At 47.4% G+C, this 22,562-nt stretch overlaps 1 non-coding gene across 1 annotated transcript; it reads right to left on the bottom strand.

Moving 5' to 3' along the window:
- Nucleotides 1–22,015: 22,015 nt before the first annotated feature.
- Nucleotides 22,016–22,185, bottom strand: LOC134987196 (U1 spliceosomal RNA). Its single transcript, XR_010192896.1, has one exon. It is a non-coding gene; the product is annotated as a U1 spliceosomal RNA (small nuclear RNA).
- Between the last annotated feature and the right edge of the window lie 377 nt (nt 22,186–22,562).

Here is a 22,562-nt window from a genome sequence, read left to right as displayed (position 1 = left end):
TTTATCTACGCTTTTGACTCATTTCATACTAAATCTACACCCCTTGAGCCTACACTGCTTTTCTCACCTGCATTTCTACAATTCTTCTGCTCGGATTCCCTTACAGTCTCCTCTCCTACTTCCACTTTCCCTCAACCTATTTACCTACTTAACACTATGTGAATGCTTTCTTATACTCCCCACATCACTCAGTGTCTACCTAATAATGTATCTTTATCCTTCCCCCCTAGTCTCCTCCACCTCCTCCTCTGTCTCCCCTCCATCCCTCTGTTTCCTTCCCCCACCTTTCCTGTTACCCCACTTTCATTCACCTCTGCCCCATGGTCCTGCTACCCCACAACTCAGCCCTGCTCCCTCTCTCCCTTCCCTGTCACCTCCCCACACCCCCATCCACATCACACTGACCTCCCTCCCTGCCCACCTCCTGCAGTTTCCCCTCCTATCTCAGGCACCCGTACCATCACTACTCTCTCATCCCTGCCCTCAAAGTTAATCCCACCTCATCGCTACAGCAACCCTGAAAATCTAATTCACATCTCTCCCACAAACTCATACCCCCTATCCTGTGCCCTCTGGAATGCCAGATCCGTTTGTAACAAACTGGTCCCCACTCATGACCTTTTCATTTCCAACTCCCTACACCTACTAGCCATTACTGAAACTTGGATTACGCCCTCTGACACTACTTCTGCTGCTGCTCTCTCTGCTGGGGGCCTTACATTCACACACACCCACCGACCTGGGGGTCGCCATGGGGGTGGTGTTGGGGTCCTTTTACCTTCTAGTTACTCCTACCAACTCATACCACCAGAACCATCCCTTATATTATCTACATTTGAGGTCCACTCCATATGTCTCTTCCAACCAGTCCATCTTAGAGTAGCTGTCATTTACCGCCCCCCTGGCACTGCTTCCAAATTCATCGACAACTTTGCTTCCTGGCTTCCTCACTTCCTCTCTTCTGACATTCCCACCATTATCCTAGGCGATTTCAACATCCCTATTGACATCCCCACACAATCCCCTGCCTCTAAACTCCTTAACCTCACCTCTTCACTTGGTCTCTCCCAGTGGACCTCCTCACCCTCCCATGTGAATGGGAGCTCACTGGATCTGGTCTTCACTCACCGCTGTGATATTTCTGATTTTTCCAACTCCCCATTTCCCCTCTCTGACCACCACCTGCTCTCCTTCAACCTATCTCTCTCGACTTCCCCATCTCAACCTCCTAAGGCTACCATCACTAAGCGTAACATTGAAGCTATTGACACCACATTCCTTTCCTCCCTGTTTGACTCACTTCTCTCTCCTATTCTCTCTCTCTCTCATGCCCTGAGCAAGCCACTTCCACATACAATGCTTCCCTTACTTCTGCTCTTGACTCTGTTGCTCCACCAACCACTATTCACCCTCACAAATTAACACCTCAACCCTGGCACACCAAATGCACCAGATATCTGCAAAAATGCTCACGTACTGCTGAGCGACACTGGAGGAAATCACGCTCTAAGGCAGACTTCCTCCATTTCAAACTTATGCTCTCATCCTTCAGTGCTGCCCTTTCTCTTGCTAAACAGTCATACTTCAAGAACCTCATCTCCTCCCAGTCTTCCAACCCCCGGCGCCTCTTTGCCACTCTCAACTCACTCCTCTGCCCACCTCCACCTCGTCTCCCTTCCTCACTCTCTGCTCTTGACTTTGCCACTTACTTCAAATCCAAAATTGACTCCATACGTCAGGACATCACATCACACCAGACTATCAGTAACCAGCCTTCTCCCATCCCTTACCAACCCTCCCCATCCCTCGCACCAACTCTGTCATCTTTCTCCCATGCATCTGGAGAGGAAGTCATGGCCCTCATTCGTTCCTGTCCCCTCACCACCTCCCCACTTGACCCTATCCCCTCCCGCCTCCTCTGCCACATCTCTTCTTCTGCTTGTTCACATCTTTCCCACCTTCTCAATCTCTCCCTCTCATCAGGCACTGTCCCCTCTGCCTTCAAGCACGCTCTCATCTCTCCTATTCTTAAAAAACCTACCCTTGATCCAAACACTCTCTCCAACTACCGACCCATCTCTCTTCTCCCTTTTGCCTCCAAACTCCTTGAGCGTATTGTCTACAACCGCCTTACTTCCTTTCTTTCCTCACACTCACTGCTTGACCCATTCCAGTCTGGCTTCCGTCCTCTCCACTCCACTGAAACTGCCCTTACAAAAGTATGCAATGACCTCCATGCTGCTAAATCTAAGGGACACTACTCTCTACTTATTCTACTTGATCTCTCTGCTGCTTTTGACACTGTGGACCATCCTCTCCTACTGCAAATCCTTCACTCCATTGGTCTGCGTAACACTGCCCTCTCTTGGTTGTCGTCCTACCTTTCTGACCGTTCATTCTCTGTCTCCTCTCATGACTCCACCTCCCCCTCACTTCCACTAACTGTAGGGGTACCCCAAGGTTCTGTCCTTGGTCCTCTTCTCTCTCTATACGTCCTCACTAGGTAAGCTCATTTGTTCTTTTGGTTTCCAATATCATCTCTATGCTGATGACACTCAAATCTATCTTTCCTCTCCAGACCTCTCCCCTACTCTCCTCACTCGTATCTCCAACTGTCTCTCTGCTATCTCTTCCTGGATGTCCCAGCGCTTTCTTAAACTTAACATGTCTAAGACAGAGCTGATCATCTTCCCTCCCTCCCGCATAACCTCACCTCCTACAATCTCATTATCTATTGATGGCACTACTATCTCCTCTACCCCCCAAGTGCGCTGTCTTGGAGTAATCCTTGATTCCTCCCTCTCCTTCAAACCACACATTCAGCACCTCTCACAAACCTGCCGTTTTCATCTAAAAAATATTTCCAGGATCAGACCCTTTCTGACCCAGGATGCTACTAAGACTCTTATCCACTCACTGGTCATCTCCAGACTGGACTACTGTAATCTCCTCCTGACTGGCATTCCTGACAAATACCTCTCTCCACTCCAATCTATCCTCAATGCTGCTGCCCGGCTCATTTTCCTCACCAAATGCACTACGTCCAACTCTCCTCTCTTACTAGTCCTTCACTGGCTCCCCTTCCCTTTCAGAATCCATTTCAAGCTTCTCACACTTGCTTACAAAACCCTCACCCACTCCTCTCCCATCTACATCTCTGATCTTATCTCGCTTTACACTCCCACCCGTCCTCTTCGCTCTGCTAATGCACGTCGACTCTCCTGCCTACGGATTACTTCCTCCCACTCCTACCTCCAAGATTTTTCACGTGCTGCACCACTTCTCTGGAATTCCCTACCTCTCCCCCTCAGACTCTCCTCCTCTCTACAAAACTTCAAATGGGCTCTCAAGACCCACTTCTTCACCAAACCCAGCCAAATCTCATCCTAAACCTCTGTTCCACGCTCTCTATGTACCCCATCTGTCTCACCCCTGTCTGTCTACCCCTCCCCTTTAGAATGTAAGCTCTCATGAGCAGGGCCCTCTTCCCTCATGTGCTTACTCTTTTCTTACTTTAATAATCTTCAGCTGCACCAAATCCAGCAGTCTTCTGCCACTTGATACTTATTCCAGTGTCATCTGCTGATGTAGCTATGTTTATTTACCCTGTACTTGTCCTATATTGTCATCAACTGTAAGTTGCTGTTTTCCTGTTTGATTATTTGTTTATGTACTCTGTAATTTGGTGCTGCGGAACCCTTGTGGCGCCATATAAATAAAGGATAATAATAATAAATAATATAATATATAGCAGTACGGTACAGTAGGCCACTGCTCTACCTACCTCTGTGTCGTCAAGTATACTATCCATCATTACCTGTGGTGCATTTTAGAAAAAAAACATATCTCGGCAGAGCAATCTATATATCCATCATTTTTCAGACAGCAACAGTGGGTATTGTAATAGTCACCCAATCCATCACTTTTATAGGGTTACATGCATCCACATGCTACAGCCTGTCTCAATAATTTTACTGTCACGGTGTGTGTGTTTGTGTTTTTATTTGGGTATTTTTTGTTGTTGTAGAACTACAGGTACCAGCGAGCCCGTTATTTCCCCGCCTGCTGGTACTTGAGGTTCTCCAAGTACCAGCAAGTGGGGGAGGCTTGCTGTGCCTTGTAGTTCCACAACAAAAAAACAATATTCTTTTTTTACACATATGGCTATCAGCCCGGCACCCACCACCCAGGGGTGCTGGGGACAGCCTCGGGCTTCACCCCTGTCCCTTGGGTGCCTCGAGGGGAGGAACCTCTTGATTTAAGGGATCCCCACTCCTCCAGGGAACCCCGGCCAGGGGTGACTAGTTGGAGGGGTAATGCCAGGGCCGCAGGGACCTACATAAAAGTGTCCCCTGGCTGTGGCATTATCTCTCTGGCTAGTGGAGCCCAGTGCTGGTTTTAAAAATATGGGGGACCCCTACATCTTTTGTCCCACGTATTTTTGGAACCAGGACCCGTCTAAGAGCCCGGTGCTGGTTGTCTAAATACGGGGAACCTCTGTCCAATTTTTCCCCCAGTATTTAAATAACCAGGACCGGCTCAAAGAGGCTGGTTATATTAAGGAGGGGGGACCTCACACATTTTTTTTAACCCATTCAGACCCTTCTCCTTTAAGTTAATGGAAGCCCTGGACAACAAAATTGCATTCATGTCCTCCTCCCTCACCCTTCCCAGTCCCAAACACTCATTTTTTTTCTTTAAAAATGTATAATATATCACAAGAACAATGAGCAGGCAGGCAGCGGGTATTGGCGGCATCGGACTGAGATAGAAATTAGTGGTGGAGGGCTGGGTCAGTTGATTGTGGGAGAGTTTGTAAGCCATTGGCGGTGGCAGTGGGTATCGGCTCAGAGGCAGTAGCGGGCATTGGCTAAGGGTCATCGGCAGGATTCGGCGGACATTATGGCTGTAGTGCCTCACTAGCCACTGACCTCACCGCACGCCACTGTGGGACAGATGTAACATGCAGAGAGAGGTAGATTTTGGGAGAAGGAATGTCCTAGCATAACTGTTAATTGCAGTGTAATACTGTAATTCAACTGTGCAGCATTTGTGGCTAAATGTCAAAGAAGCCAGTATTTACCCTGCATGCAAAACAATAAATGTATTTGCACATACCTCCCAACTAACCCAATTTTTGCAGGACAGTCACTTTTTTTGGGAATGTCCAGCTAACCCAAATACCCCCCCCCCCCCCAGTGTCCCATAGTCATGGGGAAGGGGGGGGGGTGGAAGGCTCCCTGTAGCTTGTTGCTCTGCAAATATGCACATTGTGGGTAATTCAGACCTGATCGCTAGGGTGTGTTTTTTGCATCCCTGTGATCAGGTGGTTGCCGCCTACAGCGGAAGGGAAAATTTGCTGTGCAGGTGTGTGATCACATGTGCACAAGAGCTGCACAGCTCAGCACTTACTCAGCCATTGAGGTGACGTCACAAATCCTCCCACAAAATGCCGGGTCCCTCCAGTGTTTTTCCGGACACTCCCTAGAAACATTCAGTTGCCACCCACACAAACACCCTCTTCTTGTCAATCTTCTTGTGATCTCCGGACCGTCGCACCTACGCATTGTGGCGCATACGCATGTGCAGTGCAGACCTGATTGCCCGCTGGGTGAAAATAAATTGAAGCGATCTGGTCTGAATAAGCCCCAATGTCTATTCACGGGAGACAGAGGGGCTGGGGCATGGTCAGCAGCTCACAGAGCACCTATAATGACAAAAATGGGAGACATGGCTCATGATCGCGATATACCTGCGAAGGTACGCCCTCTATTGATTGACAGGCAGAGGCATTCGCATTTTCTGCGGGGCACCCGGAGAAAATGTAGGCACATGCACAGGATGGACCCTGCGTATATGCCCCTATCCTCTTCATAGTTTTTGGGGTTGGAACGAGCAGTGTGAAAACATCAATCGATGGGGGTAATTCCAAGTTGATCGCAGCAGGAATTTTGTTAGCAGTTGGGCAAAACCATGTGCACTGCATTTACGAACAGATGATTTTTTATATAAATTTTAAAATGTTAGTAAATGTGTGTTTTTTTCAACCTGGAAGCCCAACATCGATTAAGATCGATCTTAAATAGACCCCTGGGTTTTAAGGATAACCATGGTTGAGTCCAATAATTAATTCACATTGACCGAAGTTCTAATTAAGTAGTGATGTGCACCGGAAATTTTTCGGGTTTTGGTTTTGGGTTCGGTTCCGCGGCCGTGTTTTGGGTTCGGACGCGTTTTGGCAAAACCTCACCGAAATTTTTTTGTCGGATTTGGGTGTGTTTTGGATTTGGGTGTTTTTTTCAAAAAACCCTAAAAAACAGCTTAAATCATAGAATTTGATGGTCATTTTGATCCCATAGTATTATTAACCTCAATAACCATAATTTCCACTCATTTTCAGTCTTTTTTGAACACCTCACAATATTATTTTAATTGGTATTTGGTACCGGGGACACAGTACCTCAATCAAGTCTATAGTTGGCTCTGAAATCAGCATTAAACTGGATCCACACTTAGATTATCTGTCCAATTTTTTTTTCTAGTTGAAACAAAATTATGCTAATATGTGGCAGCAAATGACAATTGACCATTTGCTCCCAAACACTGGAAAACATCCAAAAATGGTCATTTAGATAAATTGGTTAAATCCATTTCATTTAGCTAATTTATCCAAACTACCTTTATTGTATCTTTGTGGGTGAATGATGTGTGGGTCAGTGTTGAGGGTGGTGGAGGAGATGGGTAATAGGCACAGCAGGGTGTGGACAGTCAAATAGTGTGCTTAGAGGTGCAGATAAATAGGGATATCTAATAATTCACCCACTATTCTATAGAATTATTAGATATCCCTATTTATCTGCATTACTCACCTAACACTCAGCATTTATCTACATGCTGATGCTATTCATAGCACTTAGCTTGCAAGTATTTTACCCATAAGGAGACACATTAGATGTTCCCTCTCTTTTCATTAAAGACGTCCCCAGCAACCATACTGTACTATACTACAATAGGAATAATTACTATGGGGGATTATACCATTTGATCTGGAATAAAGGGAAAATATTGTGGAAAGAGTGCTGTAAGTGTATGATATGTAGAACTATTGCCAGGTTCTGACATTTGTCAAGTGAATTACTAATATACATTCAACTAATATTACATAGTGTCCAGTAATTCAGTATCAGACTAATTGATATAGTCAATTTGGATCAATAATAAAGACACAACACAGGTAGCAAACCTTGATATTAATAAATGTATTTCCATTTATTATATATGGTAATTACATTATACAAACTTATTGTACTTTATTTCGTGTTTAGACAATTTTAACGAATTTATTAAAAGTTAATTTTTAAATCATCATTTGTGCGCCAGCAAAAGAGACATTCTTTTCTCTTCTCCTTTCCTGCATAACATTACTTGTCTCTGGTAGCACCCCCGAACGTCCTACAATTAATAATTAATATAACTGATGGACATTTATTGGGGCCTCTTCATACAAATATTTAGAATTTAATAGCTGGTGCAGAACACAGCCCCTTCCCCCCATTCCCTGTATATCTGGATTCACCAAGGAAATGCTGATACTGACTCCAAGAAGAAATGGAGTCTCTTCCCTATGAAGGTGAAGCCTTGTTTGGCGACGGCCTAGTTAATTTGATCTCGGCAGCTCCCGCAGGTAAGTCAACCTTCTTGCACTATGTTCCCTCTCAACGGATAAAGACGCATCATTATCTGATGCAGTCATTTCGGCCCAATAGATATGCAAGAAGTTAAGATTCCCCTTTCTTTGCAGGTAGAGGAAGGAGAAGAGGGAAGAGGTCTGTAGCCTCTTCAAGATTGCAGGAGCAGAGATTGTCCTCTGCTTCTGCCAAATCCACTGCATGATGCTAGGGCTTTCTTGCAGGAGCCCGCACCAGTGGGGGCACGTCTAAAACTCTTCAGTCAGTTCTGGATTCATTCGGACCTGGACTCGTGGGTTTTATAAATAGTGTCCCAAGGGTACAAACTGGGGTTTCAAGACGTTCCCCCTCACCGATTGTTCAAATTAGCCTTAGTCAGCAGGGAGAAGGTTTTTATTCAAGCCGCTTCGTGGTCCCGAAGCCGGACTGCTCAGTCAGACCAATCTGAAATCCCTCAATATCTACCTAAAGAAATTCAATTTCAAGATGGAATCTCTCACGGTAGTGATCTCCAGTCCGGAGGAAGGAGATTTCATGGTTTTGGTAAACTTAAAGGATGCCTACTTACATGTTCCCATTTAGCCACTGCATCAAGCTACCTGAGGTTTGCAATTCAGGATTGTCATTACTAATTTCAGACGTTGCCATTTGGTCTGTCCACGGCTCCGAGGATTTTCACCAGGGTGATGGCGGAAATGATGGTTCTCCTTCGCAAGCAAGGAGTCACAATTATCCCGTACTTTGATGTTCTCCTGATAAAGGCGAGATCCAGGGACCAGTTGGTGCAAAACATTGCACTCTCCCTGACCGTTCTTCAACAACATGGTTGGCTCCTAAACTTGCCAAAATCGCAGTTGGTCCCAATGACGCGGTTGTTGTTTTTGGGAGTGATACTGGACACAGAAGAAGAGGTTTTCCTCCAGTGGAAAGGCTATGGAGATCCAGAGTCTGGTCAAACAAATTCTGAAACCAGCAAGAGTGTTAATCCATCAATGCATTCGGTTGCTGGGGAAAATGGTTTTGGCCTACGAGGCCATTCAGTTTGGCAGGTTCCATGCCAGAGTGTTCCAGTGGGACCAGTTGGACAAGTGGTCCGGATCCCACTTACACATGCACCGGAGGATAATCCTGTCTTCCAAGACCAGAATCTCACTCCATTGGTGGCTGCACAGTTCTCACCTCCTAGAGGGGCGATGGTTCGGGATCCAGGACTGGATCCTAGGGACCACGGATGCAACCCTTTCGAGGTGGGGAGCAGTCACACAGGGGGAAAACGTCCAGGGGGAAATACTGATGGTCAATCAGTATCCGAGTCAGTATCAGTGTGTAGTAACTGGGCAAAATAACATTTTTGCGGGGCCTGAGGGAAAAGAAGCATAGCCATGAACATCACATCTTTTCTCTACGTCTGTGTCTGGGACACAGATTTATCCAACCTCACTCTGATATTACTGAAACTTTCACCCAGTCAGTTATTGGTGGTGCCAACAGGGCCACCATCATATGTCTGCATTCCTAATATAGTTTCCTCTTGGGAAAAACATTCAGCCACCGACATGTTGACACACATGTACCAAGTACCCACAGACACATCGGCTTATGGGGGATAGACCTACAGTAAATCTGTCAGAGGGACAGATGGGATTTTTCAGCTCACAACCCAGAGTCAAAAGTACACAGTCTGGGAAATAATAAACTCTATAGTGATAGACTTGTAACGCTCTATAGATGTGCTGGTGAGGTGAGGATAAAGCCCCGCCGCTGTAATGGCACGCTTCTGTCCCGCTCAGAAACAAATAATTAATTACGCTGGTGGGGTAAGGACAGTGCCCAGGCACTAATGTCCACTTTTGCCAGCCTTTTGTGAGGAATTTATGCTGCCCAGGGTGCCCCCCTTCCCCCCCAACGCCCTGCACCCTGCAGTGCCTGTGTTTGTGTGGGAGCATGGCGCACAGCATTCCGCTTGCTGCGTGGTACCTCAGAATGCCATCTGTTCTTCTGCTACTCGCCTGTCTTCTGACTTCTGGCTCTGTAAGGGGGTGACGGCAGGCTACGAGAGTGGGCATCTAGGCGTACCCAGCGATCAGCACCCTCAGGAGCTAATGGTGTCCTGTCAGCCAGAAGTAGAGCCATTGAACTTACTAGAAGTTGGTCATACTTCTCTCCCCTAAGTCCCACGAAGCAGGGAGACTGTTGCCAGCAGCCTCCCTGAAAATAAGAAAAACTAACATAAGTCTTTTCAGAGAAACTCAGTAGAGCTCCCCTGTAGTGCATCCAGTCTCACTGGGCACAATTCTAAAACTGGAGTCTGGAGGAGGGGCATAGAGGGAGGAGACAGTTCACACCCTTTGAAAGTCTTAAAGTGCCCATGTCTCCTGCGGATCCCGTCTATACCCCATGGTTCTTAATGTGATCCCAGCATCCTCTAGGACGTATGAGAAAACAAATAACGCACACACGAGGAGAGAACAAAGGAAGCTATAAGGAGGGGAGGGGAGGGGGGGGGGGGTAAGGTAAGGTAGTAAAGGCATATTGGATAAACTACAACCTTATACATATTCATTAATGTACCAGTAGTTAGAAGTAGAAGAGCTCTAACAGAAACCACAAAGCTTATCTAAAGCCACACCACACTGGATATGCCCAATCTCATTTGATCTTTGAAGCAAAGCAGTATTGGACTTTGTTACTACCAAGCAGTCTCCCATCCATGTATTATCAGATTCTTTAGGTGTTTTTAAACTACCAACACCCTTTTCTTGGTACATTTAATTTTTACACGTATTCTTTTATGTACCAGAAGTTAGAAGTAGAAAAGCTCTAACTGAAACCACCAGCTCATCTACAGCCACAGCACACTGGATTTGCCCAATCTCTCCTGATCATGGAAGCTGAGCAGTGTTGGTCCTGGTTTTAGTACTTGGATGGGAGACCACCAGGAAATACCAGGAGCTGTGTGTATTTTTACAATACCAACACCGTTCTCTTGATGCATTCCATTTTGAAACATTGGGGCAGATCTATTAAGCCTGGTGAACTGATAAAGTGCAAGGTGATAAAGTACCAGCCAGTCAGCTCCTAACTGTCATTTTTCAAACCCAGCCTGTGACATGGCAATTAGGAGCTGATTGGCTGGTACTTTATCACCATGCAAATTATCATTCCACCAGGTTTAATAAATCGTCCGCTTATTCATTTATGTACTAGTAGTTAGAAGTAGAAGAACTCTAACAGAAACCACTAAGCTCATCTACAGCCACACCACACTGTATATGCCCAATATCACCTGATCTTAGGCCTGGTTTGTTCTTGGATGTGAGACCACCTGGGAATACCAGGTGCTGTAGGTAGTTTTATACTACCAACACCGTTCTCTTGATGCATTCTATTTTGAAACTTATTCATTGATGTAGAAGTTAGAAACAGCAAAAATCATCTACAGCCGCATCACACTGGATATGTCCAATCTCATCTGATGTTGGAAGCTAAGCAGTGTTGTGCCTGGTTAGTTTTTGGATTTCAGGTCCTGCCTTCTGGTTTGGCCACGGCACCTCGGAAATTCACCAAGGTCATGGCCGTGATGACGACCCTTCACCATCGGTGGACCAGGGAGGAATCTCTCCTCCCGATAAACATTCTGGAATTGCGGGCAGTGTTCAATTCATTGATACTGGCCCTGCCTCTAGTACAGAACAGGCCTGTTCAAGTACAATCGGACAACGCCACCACGGTAGTGTACACAAATCATCAAGTCGGCACTCGAAACTGCATGGCAAAGCTGGAAGTATAAAAAAATCCTCAGTTGGGTAGAACGTCATCTGCCAGCAATATCGGCAGTGTTCATTCCCGGAGTCCTCAACTGGGAAGCGGATTTCCTCAGTCGTCAGGACGTTCACGCTGGAGAGTGGAGAGGCTGCAGCAGAACTATCTGCACTGGTGTCAGTAGGTGGCAGGGCAGGGATGACTGGGAAATAGTGGGTGACTGAAGCATGTATGAGTGGGATATAGTGGGTGACTGAAGCTGGGGTGACTGGGAGATAGTGGGTGACTGATGCAGGGGTGACAGTGATAGTGGGTGACTTAGGCAGGGGTGACAGGGAGATAGTGGGTTACTGAGGGAGGGGTGATAGGAAGGGGTTGGGTAAGTATGGGAAGAAAGTGGGTGACAGGGATAATAAATGAATAAGGCAGGGATGATAGGGAGATAGTGGATGACTGTGGCAGGGGTGACAGGGACAGTAAGAGACTGAGGCAGGGGTGACAGGGATAGTGGGTGACTGAGGCAGGGGTCGCAGGTATAGTGGTTGACTGAGGCAGCGGTGACTGGGAGATAGTGGGTAACTGAGGCAGGGGTGACAGGGAAAGTGTGCGACTCAGGCAGGGGTGATAGGGAGATAGTGGGCAGCATATCTCTGCCTCACTGCAGCAGCACATTCCTGCTTCACTGACAGCAGCACATCCCTGCAACATTGACGGCAGCACATCCCTGCCTCATTGACGGCAGCACATCCCTGCCTCACTTATAGCAGCACATCCCTGCCTCGCTGACAGCAGCACATCACTGCCTCGCTGACAGCAGCACATCACTGCTTCACTGACAGCAGCACATCACTGCTTCACTGACAGCAGAACATCCCTGCCTCACTGGCAACAGCACATCCCTGCTTTACTGACAGCTGTATATAGGGCCTAATTAAGACCTGATCCCTGCTGTGCATATTCACACAACAGGAGATCAGGTCTGAAGTGCGTGTGTGCTGGTGCCACAGTGCACCGGCACATGCCAGAGATGCGATCAGCATCTCTGCCCAGTGAGCGCCTCTGCCTGATTGACAGGTAGAGGCGGTCACTGGGCAGGAGGAGTCGGGCCAGCGGCATTGTGCCGCCATTTTGGGGGCACAGTCAGGACAACGCAGACATGACCGGACCGTATGGGGGCGGGGCCGTGACGGCTGTGTAACCCGGACAGCAAAGGGCCTTATTTACTAAAATCTCAGATAAATTTTATGGCATTTATGTGCAGTCTAGTTTGCACAGTTGATAGAGTGTTGATCTTGCACTATCAATGTAAGCCTCACATAGGTTTGATACACATGTAAGTTTGTTTTTATTTTACTACATTGTGGTTTGTGGCTCTATACCATGTAATGCATGTCTTTTAACAGTAGTCAAGTCTTCCAATGTGCTTGTTAGTGAAACCCAATACATAGCTTTATTTTATTTTGTTTCTTCAAATATTACATAGTAACATAGTAACATAGTATCTGAGGTTGAAAAAAGACAATTGTCCATCGAGTTCAACCTATTTGTGGTGTCCTATGCATGATGATTTTACTAAAATTTCTGACTGATGCTGCTGTCAGCCATTGCATTTTATCCCTATTTATAGTAACTATAATGCATGACTATGCACCATACCCCTGGATATCCTTATCCAATAGGAATTTATCTAACCCATTCTTAAAGGTGTTGACAGATTCCGCCATTACAACTCCCTCGGGCAGGGAATTCCAAACACGTATTGTCCTTACCGTGAAAAAGCCTTTACGCTGTATTGTGCGGAATCTCCTCTCCTCTAACCTGAGCGAGTGTCCACGAGTCCTCTGTGTTGATCTAACCAGAAACAGGTCCCGCGCAAGCTCTGTGTATTGTCCCCTTATATATTTGTAGATGTTGATCATATCCCCTCTTAGTCTCCGCTTTTCCAATGTAAACATGCCTAGTCTTTCAAGCCTTTCCTTGTATTCCATCATCTCCATGCCCTTAATTAGTTTGGTCGCCCTCCTCTGTACCTTTTCAAGCTCCAGGATATCCTTTTTGTAGTACGGTGCCCAGAACTGTACACAGTATTCAAGGTGTGGCCTCACTAGTGATTTATATAACGGGAGTATAATACTCTCGTCCCTAGCATCAATACCCCGTTTTATGCATGCTAATATCTTATTAGCCTTCTTTGCTGCAGTCCTACTTTGGGTACTACTGCTTAGCTTGCGATCTATGAGGACACCTAAGTCCTTTTCCAGTACAGAATCCCCTAATTTTACCCCATTTAGTAGGTAGGCATATGTCTTATAACTTTTTTTTTCAATATATAAACATTTTTATTATAAGATTTTCAATGACACAAGTACATCCAAGTTGCAGATTATGGATTGTGAAGGACAAATCAACCATATAAACAATTTAAGCAATTTAAATTGCATGCAGGTAGTAGAATATCAAACTCCTTGGATGAAAGTTGGTCGTAATAAACTAGGATAGAAAAGAATAAAGTAGAAAATAAGATTTTAAACCTACCGGTAAATCTTTTTCTCGTAGTCCGTAGAGGATGCTAGGGACTCCGTAAGGACCATGGGGATAGACGGGCTCCGCAGGAGACATTGGCACTTTAAAAAAGACTTTAGTTCTGGGTGTGCACTGGCTCCTCCCTCTATGCCCCCCTATGCCACAGTTAGAGAAACTGTGCCCAGAGGAGACTGACAGTATGAGGAAAGGATTTTGTTAATCCAGGGCAAGATTCATACCAGCCACACCAATCACACCGTATAACTTGTGATAAACTACCCAGTTATGAGTACGAAAAAACAACATACTGTAGCATCAGTGCAGGACCGATGCAACTCTAACATAACCCTTATTGAAGCAATAACTATATACAAGTATTGCAGAAGTAGTCCGCACTTGGGACGGTCGCCCAGCATCCTCTACGGACTACGAGAAAAAGATTTACCGGTAGGTTTAAAATCTTATTTTCTCTAACGTCCTAGAGGATGCTGGGGACTCCGTAAGGACCATGGGGATTATACCAAAGCTCCAAAACGGGCGGGAGAGTGCGGATGACTCTGCAGCACCGATTGAGCAAACATGAGTTCCTCCTCAGCCAGGGTATCAAACTTATAGTATTTTGAAAAGGTGTTTGAACCTGACCAAGTAGCAGCTCGACACAGCTGTAGTGCCGAGACCCCTCGGGCAGCCGCCCAAGAAGAGCCCACTTTCCTCGTGGAATGGGCCTAGACCGATTTCGGTAACTGCAATCCAGCCATAGAATGCGCTTGCTGAATCGTGTTACAAATCCAGCGAGCAATAGCCTGCTTTGAAGCAGGGGCACCAATCTTGTTGGTTGCATACAGGACAAACAGCGCTTCAGTTTTCCTGACTCTAGCCGTCCTGGCCACGTAAATTTTCAAAGCCCTGACCACATCAAGTAACTCGGAATCCTCCAAGTCACGCGTAGCCAAAGGCACCACAATACCACTTTTGGTAGGAATTGAGGACGGGTCCGCAATTCCGCTCTATCCACATGGTACACCAAATATGGGCTTTTATGTGACAAAGCCGCTAATTCCGACACTCGCCTAGCCGAAGCCAAGGCTAATAACATGACCACCTTCCATGTGAGATATTTTAACTCCACCGTTTTAAGTGGTTCAAACCAGTGTGATTTTAGAAAACTTACCACCACGTTAAGGTCCCAAGGTGCCACCGGAGGCACAAAAGGAGGCTGAATATGCAGCACTCCTTTTACAAAAGTCTGAACTTCTGGAAGAGAAACCACTTCTTTTTGAAAGAAAATGGATAAGGCCGAAATCTGGACCTTAATAGAGCCTAATTTTAGGCCCAAATTCACTCCAGTTTGTAGGAAGTGAAGGAAACGGCCCAGATGGAATTCTTCCGTAGGAGCATTCCTGGCCTCACACCAAGAAACATAATTTCGCCATATACGGTGTAATGTTTTGACGTTACATCCTTCCTAGCCTTTATCAGCGTAGGGATGACCTCAACCGGAATGCCTTTCACTGCTAGGATCCGGCATTCAACCGCCATGCCGTCAAACGCAGCCGCGGTAAGTCTTGGAACAGACAGGGCCCCTGATGCAACAGGTCCTGTCTTAGAGGAAGAGGCCACGGATCTTCTGTGAGCATTTCCTGCAGATCCGGATCCCAGGTCCTCCGTGGCCAATCTGGAACAATGAGGATTGTTCTCACTCCTCTTTGTCTTATTATCCTTAACACCTTAGGTATGAGAGGAAGAGGAGGAAATACATAGACCGGCCGGAACACCCACAGTGTCACTAGGGTGTCTACAGCTACTGCCTGAGGGTCTCTTGACCTTGCGCAATACCTCTGTAGCTTTTTGTTGAGCCGGGACGCCATCATGTCTATCTGTGGCAGTTCCCACCGACTTGTAATCTGTGCAAAGACTTCCTGATGAAGTCCCCACTCTCCCATATGTAGGTCGTGTCTGCTGAGGAAGTCTGCTTCCCAGTTGTCCACTCCCAGAATGAACACGGCTGACAGTGCGCTTGCGTGATTCTCCACCCAGCGAAGAATTCTGGTGGCTTGTGCCATCGCCACTCTGCTCCTTGTGCCGCCTTGGCGGTTTACATGAGCCACTGCGGTGACGTTGTCTGACTGGATCAGAACCGGTTGGTCGCGAAGTAAGGTCTCCGCTTGACGTAGGGCATTGTATATGGCCCCTAGTTTCAGGATGTTGATGTGAAGACAAGTCTCTTGACTTGACCAAAGACCTTGGATATTTCTTCCCTGTGTGACTGCTCCCCAACCTTGGAGGCTTGCCTCTGTGGTCACCAGTATCCAGTCCTGAATGCCGAATCTGCGTCACTCGAGAAGGTGAGCACTCTGCAGCCACCACAGGAGTGATACCCTGACCCTGGGGGACAGGGTGATCAACCAATGCATCTGCAAATGTGACCCAGACCACTTGTCCAGTAGGTCCCATTGGAAAGTCCTCGCATGGAACCTGCCGAATGGAATGGCTTCGTATGATGCCACCATCTTTCCCAGGACTCGAGTGCAGTGATGCACTGACACAAGTTTTGGTTTCAATAGGTTCCTGACAAGAGTCATGAGTTCCTGGGCCTTTCCTATCGGGAGATAAACTCTCTTCTGGTCTGTGTCCAGAATCATGCCCAAGAAAGACAGACGAGTCGTAGAAACCAACTGCGACTTTGGGATATTGAAAATCCAGCCGTGTTGCTGTAACACTTTCAGTGAAAGTGATACGCTGTTCAGCAACTGCTCTCTTGATCTCGCTTTTATGAGATCGCTCAAGTACGGGATAATTGTGACACCTTGCTTACGCAGGAGAACCATCATTTCCGCCATTACCTTGGTGAAAATTCTCTGGGCCGTGAAGAGACCAAACAGCAACGTCTGAAATTGGCAATGACAGTCCTGTACCGCAAATCTGAGGTACGCCTGATGAGATGGATAAATGGGGACATGAAGGTATGCATCCTGTACACAAATGCGGACAACAGGTGTCAAGCCGTGTGTTGCCTTTGTCAAGCTGTAATAAGTAGGGGTAAGGACGTTAACCACCTCAGAACATCCTCCCTTATACGTCACCTGCAGCGCATTCATCATAAGTCAGTGACAAGTTCAAAAACTTTGGATGACAGCGGAAGCAGTCCACTGACCACTAAATCCCTTCCTCTTGTAACCAAGCTCCTGCAAACCACACCACCAACTCCCTCAGTGTCAATTTCCTCCTTAGACAGGAAAGCCAATAGTCCTGCAGGCCATGTCACTGGCAAGTCTGACGAGTCCTCTCCTGCCTGGGATTCCTCCGATGCATCCTTGAGTGTAACGCCTACTGCTGCTGGCGCTGCTGTTGTTGCTGCTGGGAGTCGATCGTCATCCCAGAGGGGAAGTCGGAAGACCACTTGTACCACTTCCAGTAGGCAATTGACTGTCCAACAGTCCTTTGCGAGGAAGATGAAATATCACAGCAGTCATCCTGCTGCAAAGCGGATAACTCAGGTCTTGTCAGCCTGGGTGGTGAGAAACGTGGTTCCGGTATCCATCGTTAATTCAGAGGCAACTAGAGACTTGATTGAGGTACTGTGTCCCCGGTACCAAATGCCATCTAGGTTCCATTTCTCTAGGCAGGCGATACCGAAAATGTACACAGACCTCAGAAAAAGAGTCACCAGTGTCCTAAAAAATGCAGTTGTACCCAAGGTCCACTAGTCCACATGTCCGTGGTTAAGTGGAGCAGGGCAGAATCAGGACTATATGACTGTGACAGCCCACTGGGTAGATGTATTGCCTCCCGCAGCAAGAACAGCAGCGGCGGCACCAGTAGCAGCATCTCGCAAATGCCAACTCGTTCCTAGGCAGACTACGCTTTGTATCACCGCTTTCCATAAGAGGCACACAGCTGACAACCTCTTACGGAAACTGAGGAACATCATCGCAGAATGGCTTACCCCAATTGAACTCTCCTGGGGATTTGTGACATCGGACAATGCCACCAATATTGTGCGTGCATTACATCTGGGCAAATTCCAGCACGTCCCATGTTTTGCACATACATTGAATTTGGTGGTGCAGAATTATTTAAAAAAATGACAGGGGCGTGCAAGAGATGCTGTCGGTGGCCAGAAGAATTGCGGGCCACTTTCTGCATTCAGCCACCGCGTGCCGAAGACTGGAGCACCACCAAACATTCCTGCACCTGCCCTGCCATCCTCTGAAGCAAGAGGTGGTAACGAGGTGGAATTCAACCCTCTATATGCTTCAGAGGATGGAGGAGCAGCAAAAGGCCATTCAAGCCTATACATCTACCCACGATATAGACAAAGGAGGGGGAATGCACCTTACTCAAGCGCAGTGGAGAATGATTTCAACGTTGTGTAAGGTTCTGCAACCCTTTGAACTTGCCACACGTGAAGTCAGTTCAGACACTGCCAGCCTGAGTCAGGTCATTCCCCTCATCAGGCTTTTGCAGAAGAAGCTGGAGACATTGAAGGAGGAGCTAAAACAGAGCGATTCCGCTAGGCATGTGGGACTTGTGGATGGAGCCCTTAATTCGCTTAACCAGGATTCAATCTGTTGAAATCAGAGCAATACATTTTGGCCACCGTGCTCGATCCTAGATTTAAAACCTACATTGTATCTCTCTTTCCGGCAGACACAAGTCTGCAGAGGTTCAAAGACCTGCTGGTAAGAAAATTGTCAAGTCAAGCGGAACGTGACCCGTCAACAGCTCCTCCTTCACATTCTCCCGCAACTGGGGGTGCAAGGAAAAGGCTAAGAATTCCGAGCCCACCCGCTGGCGGTGATGCAGGGCAGTTTGGAGTGAGTGCTGACATCTGGTCCGGACTGAAGGACCTGGCAACGATTACTGACATGTCGTCTACTGTCACTACATATGATTCTGTCACCTTTGAAAGAATGGTGGAGGATTATATGAGTGACCGCATCCAGGTAGGCACGTCAGACAGTCCGTATGTATACTGGCAGGAAAAAGAGGCAATTTGGAGGCCCTTGCACAAACTGGCTTTATTCTACCTAAGTTGCCCTCCCTCCAGTGTGTACTCCAAAAGAGTGTTTAGTGCAGCCGCTCACCTTGTCAGCAATCGGCGTACGAGGTTACTTCCAGAAAATGTGGAGAAGATGATGATCATCAAAATGAATTATAATCAATTCCTCCGTGGAGACATTTACCAGCAATTGCCTCCAGAAAGTACACAGGGATCTGAGATGGTGGATTCCAGTGGGGACGAATTAATAATATGTGAGGGGGGCGATGTACACAGTGAAAGGGGTGAGGAATCGGAGGATGATGAGGTGGACATCTTGCCTCTGTAGAGCCAGTTTGTGCAAGGAGAGATTGATTGCTTCTTTTTTGGTGGGGGCCCAAACCAACCAGTCATTTCAGTCAGCTGTGTGGCAGACCCTGTTGCTGAAATGATGGGTTCGTCAATGTTTTTCTTTTCAATCTAAGCCCCTGCAGTTTTCTGTAAGAATCTGCTTCGCTATGATGATCAACAAGTCACAAGGGCAAACACTCAGGGCTGGAGGTGTAGATCTTAGGACCAGCTGCTACAAGCATGGCAAAGGTGTCACTATCATTGGTGACACCCAGAGAGGCAGCGAGGGAGATTGTAATGCAGTGCGCGCAGATAAGCAGCGCAATGGTAAAAAGGAGGCATGGTCTCATAGGTAGGGGTGTGGCCTGTTTTCCTGAATCTCCATTTTGTTGCTCCGGGTATCCCGGGGGTTGAGTGCTGCACCCGGGGACTAGTGTGTGAGTGGTGCTGGCTCCTGCACAGTGACAGAAACTGGGTGTTGCACGTAATGTTACAGTAAAACACCCATATTCTGTCACTGAAGAGGAGCCGGCACTTTGGTGTCACCCCCCTTGGCGGGTGACACTCGGGTGTGGGCCGCAACCCCGTTGTGATGCCACTGACCCATGGGAAGCTTTACGTGGCTTACCCATGTGTTAGTAGCCCCAAGCATCTTTTGTGTTAGTCCCTGAAGAAAAACTTCAAATATTTACAAATACATTTTGTAATCAATGGGCCTAATTCAGTAAGGATTGCAAATTCTGCTAAGTAACAGAATTTGCAATCCTTTGGTTCGCATGCTGGGGCCACCCAGCATGCCGCCTCCCTTCTTGACCACGCTGAAATTGCAGTCTCAGTGCAGTTCAGCGTGATCATAAAAAATGGGGTAGCCTCCTGTTGGTGCAGACTGTATGTGTGCGCAAGAAGCCGCCACCATTTTTGTGATCGCAGCTGCTGCATGTGATGTCATGCAGCAGCTCTGACCACGCCTCCTGTTTCTCCGTTGCCGACCCCATTTTGTAGCCCTGCCCATGCACCGCTCCATCTCCGACTTGGAAATGGATTGTTGCTGACCCCCCCCCCCCCAGCACCGATTGACAGTCAGAAGCGATCGCATTATCTGCGGGGTGCCGCAGAAAATGCAGGCGCATGCGTATGCTCTTAGCAATTTTTGCAGTTGGATTGCTTATTGCGATTGCAATCCAACCTGAATCAGGCTCTATTACCTATCACAATGCACTGCGGGTAGTACAAAATGGGGTTAATATAAGAGAAAACCCCCCCAGAGCTGTGCTCCTTAACTGTCCCTGGTGGCTAGTGGAGCGGCTGCCCAGTAATCAGTGTCCACGCCAGTGCGCACATGGCCCACCATCACGGTATAGTGTGGGCACAGAAGTCCCTTACCTCCCTTTCATCAGCGGCCTCGTGATCCCGGAGGGCGGTGTGTGTGTGACTGACCTTAGGAAGAAACTGGAGCCTCCGCTGCAGTGACCCAGCAACCAGGGCACGGGAGTATACTGCGCCGCTGGGAGTGATGGAGCTGCAGTAAAGATGTCTATTAGACCTAACCTGCTGCAGCCCTTGTAGATTCTTATAAAAAAAAGTTCTTCTTTTCTTGTCAAAATTAATAGCTAAGAATAGGCTGCCTGAGGCAGCCCCCTGTTAAGTGGCCTGCTACTGAAGGCACCAACTACAAACTGAGCTCCCTGTTCATGGAAGCGAGGTTATAGAGCAGGGGGCGCTGAGCATCTTGGGAACAGTCAAAAGCTTTGAGCCTGTTGGTGCCTCAGATCAAGATCCTACTCTACACCCCAATGTGAATCCTTGTGGAGTCCAGTGTACCCCACAGAAGAAATTAATGTGTCACACCCATTGGCAGCAACATTAGAATAGCTGCTGATGGGCACAATTGAGAAAGGAAGGGGGGGAAAACATTTGAATCCAGCACATATATGTAATTTGAATATGTAATTTGTACCTTCCTACTTTAAAATGTAATGGATGAACCTCACCCTGTGAGAACTATCTTCATGATCAAGAGATCTCATATGCAAGAAAAGCATGTGTTGGGATAGGGCTGTGGAGGGCGGCTGCTCGAGCACACCCCCGTCAAGTTAAGGAGATTCAACTGAGGAAGCACAAGGGAACTCTTGTCTGGGGACAACAACTGCAGGGAGACCACATCTTTTCAGATGAAAATGAGAGGGCGGAAGGCTGCCTAATACTGAAGCACCCTCAAACATCAAACCATATGCAACAACTAGTACAAGCATTCCTGGGGAAAGGTCTGCAGCAGACGGATTTGCATACGGTGATGTCATCCAAGCAGTGGGCAAAAGTTGGCTGGAACCCTCATCTGCATATGAAAAGATAAAAGGGGCGCTTGGATGACCCCTAGTTCGCATTGAACACCCCCCACCCTCCTTTGGTGTGGGGCTCATGTTGGCCATGCCCCAGCCCCTGAAGCATTCAAGCTGATTTCTTGCAGCAGCTGGGCACTGTAACAGCTCCAGAGCTGCTCTGTAAGGCAAATAAAAGGGTGTGGGCCCTGCAACACCACCTGTAGTTCGCATTGTGCGTTGGAAGGCACAAAGTAAGCAGACGGGAGAAGTCAGGATAGTGCGCAAGGGCATAGAAGGGAGGGGCTCAAGAAAAGAGAAGTGGAAACAGACAGCAAACTAGGCTGGAGAGAGACCTGAGACAATGAGATCTAAATTATACCAGAGCCAACCAGGGGAAAGCACAAATGCAGTCCCCCCTCACCCCTACCACAAATTATGCAGTCGAGATTCCCACATTTGGGGAAATCACAGAGGTCAGCATACCCAGAATGCAATGAATGAACCTCACCCTGGGAAAACAATCTTCATGACCATGGTATCACCTAAGCAAAATAAGTATGATTTGAGATAGGGCTGGGGAGGGCCGCTGCTCAGGCACACCTCCGTCAAGTAAAGGAGATTCAACTGAGGCAGCACAAGGGAACTCTCATCTGGGGACAACAACTGCAGGGAGAACACATTTTCAGACGAATGTGTGAGGGCAGAAGGCTGCCTAATACTGAAGCACCCCCCAAACAACAAACCAAATGCATCAACTAGTGCAAGCATTCCTGGGGGAAGGCCTGCAGCAGATGGATTCGCATATGGTGATGTCATCCAAGCAATGGGTATAGTTGGCTGCAACCCTCGTCTGCATATGAAAAGAGAAAATGGTCACGCAGGGCATGGCGGCCTTTGTGGGGTTGCGCTTGGATGACCCCTAGATCGCTTTATACA

This window comes from Pseudophryne corroboree (assembly GCF_028390025.1).
Source record: "Pseudophryne corroboree isolate aPseCor3 chromosome 7 unlocalized genomic scaffold, aPseCor3.hap2 SUPER_7_unloc_8, whole genome shotgun sequence".
Lineage (NCBI taxonomy): Eukaryota > Metazoa > Chordata > Amphibia > Anura > Myobatrachidae > Pseudophryne > Pseudophryne corroboree.
Note: the sequence above shows the minus strand (reverse complement) of the source record. Positions and strands in the feature narration are given on the sequence as shown.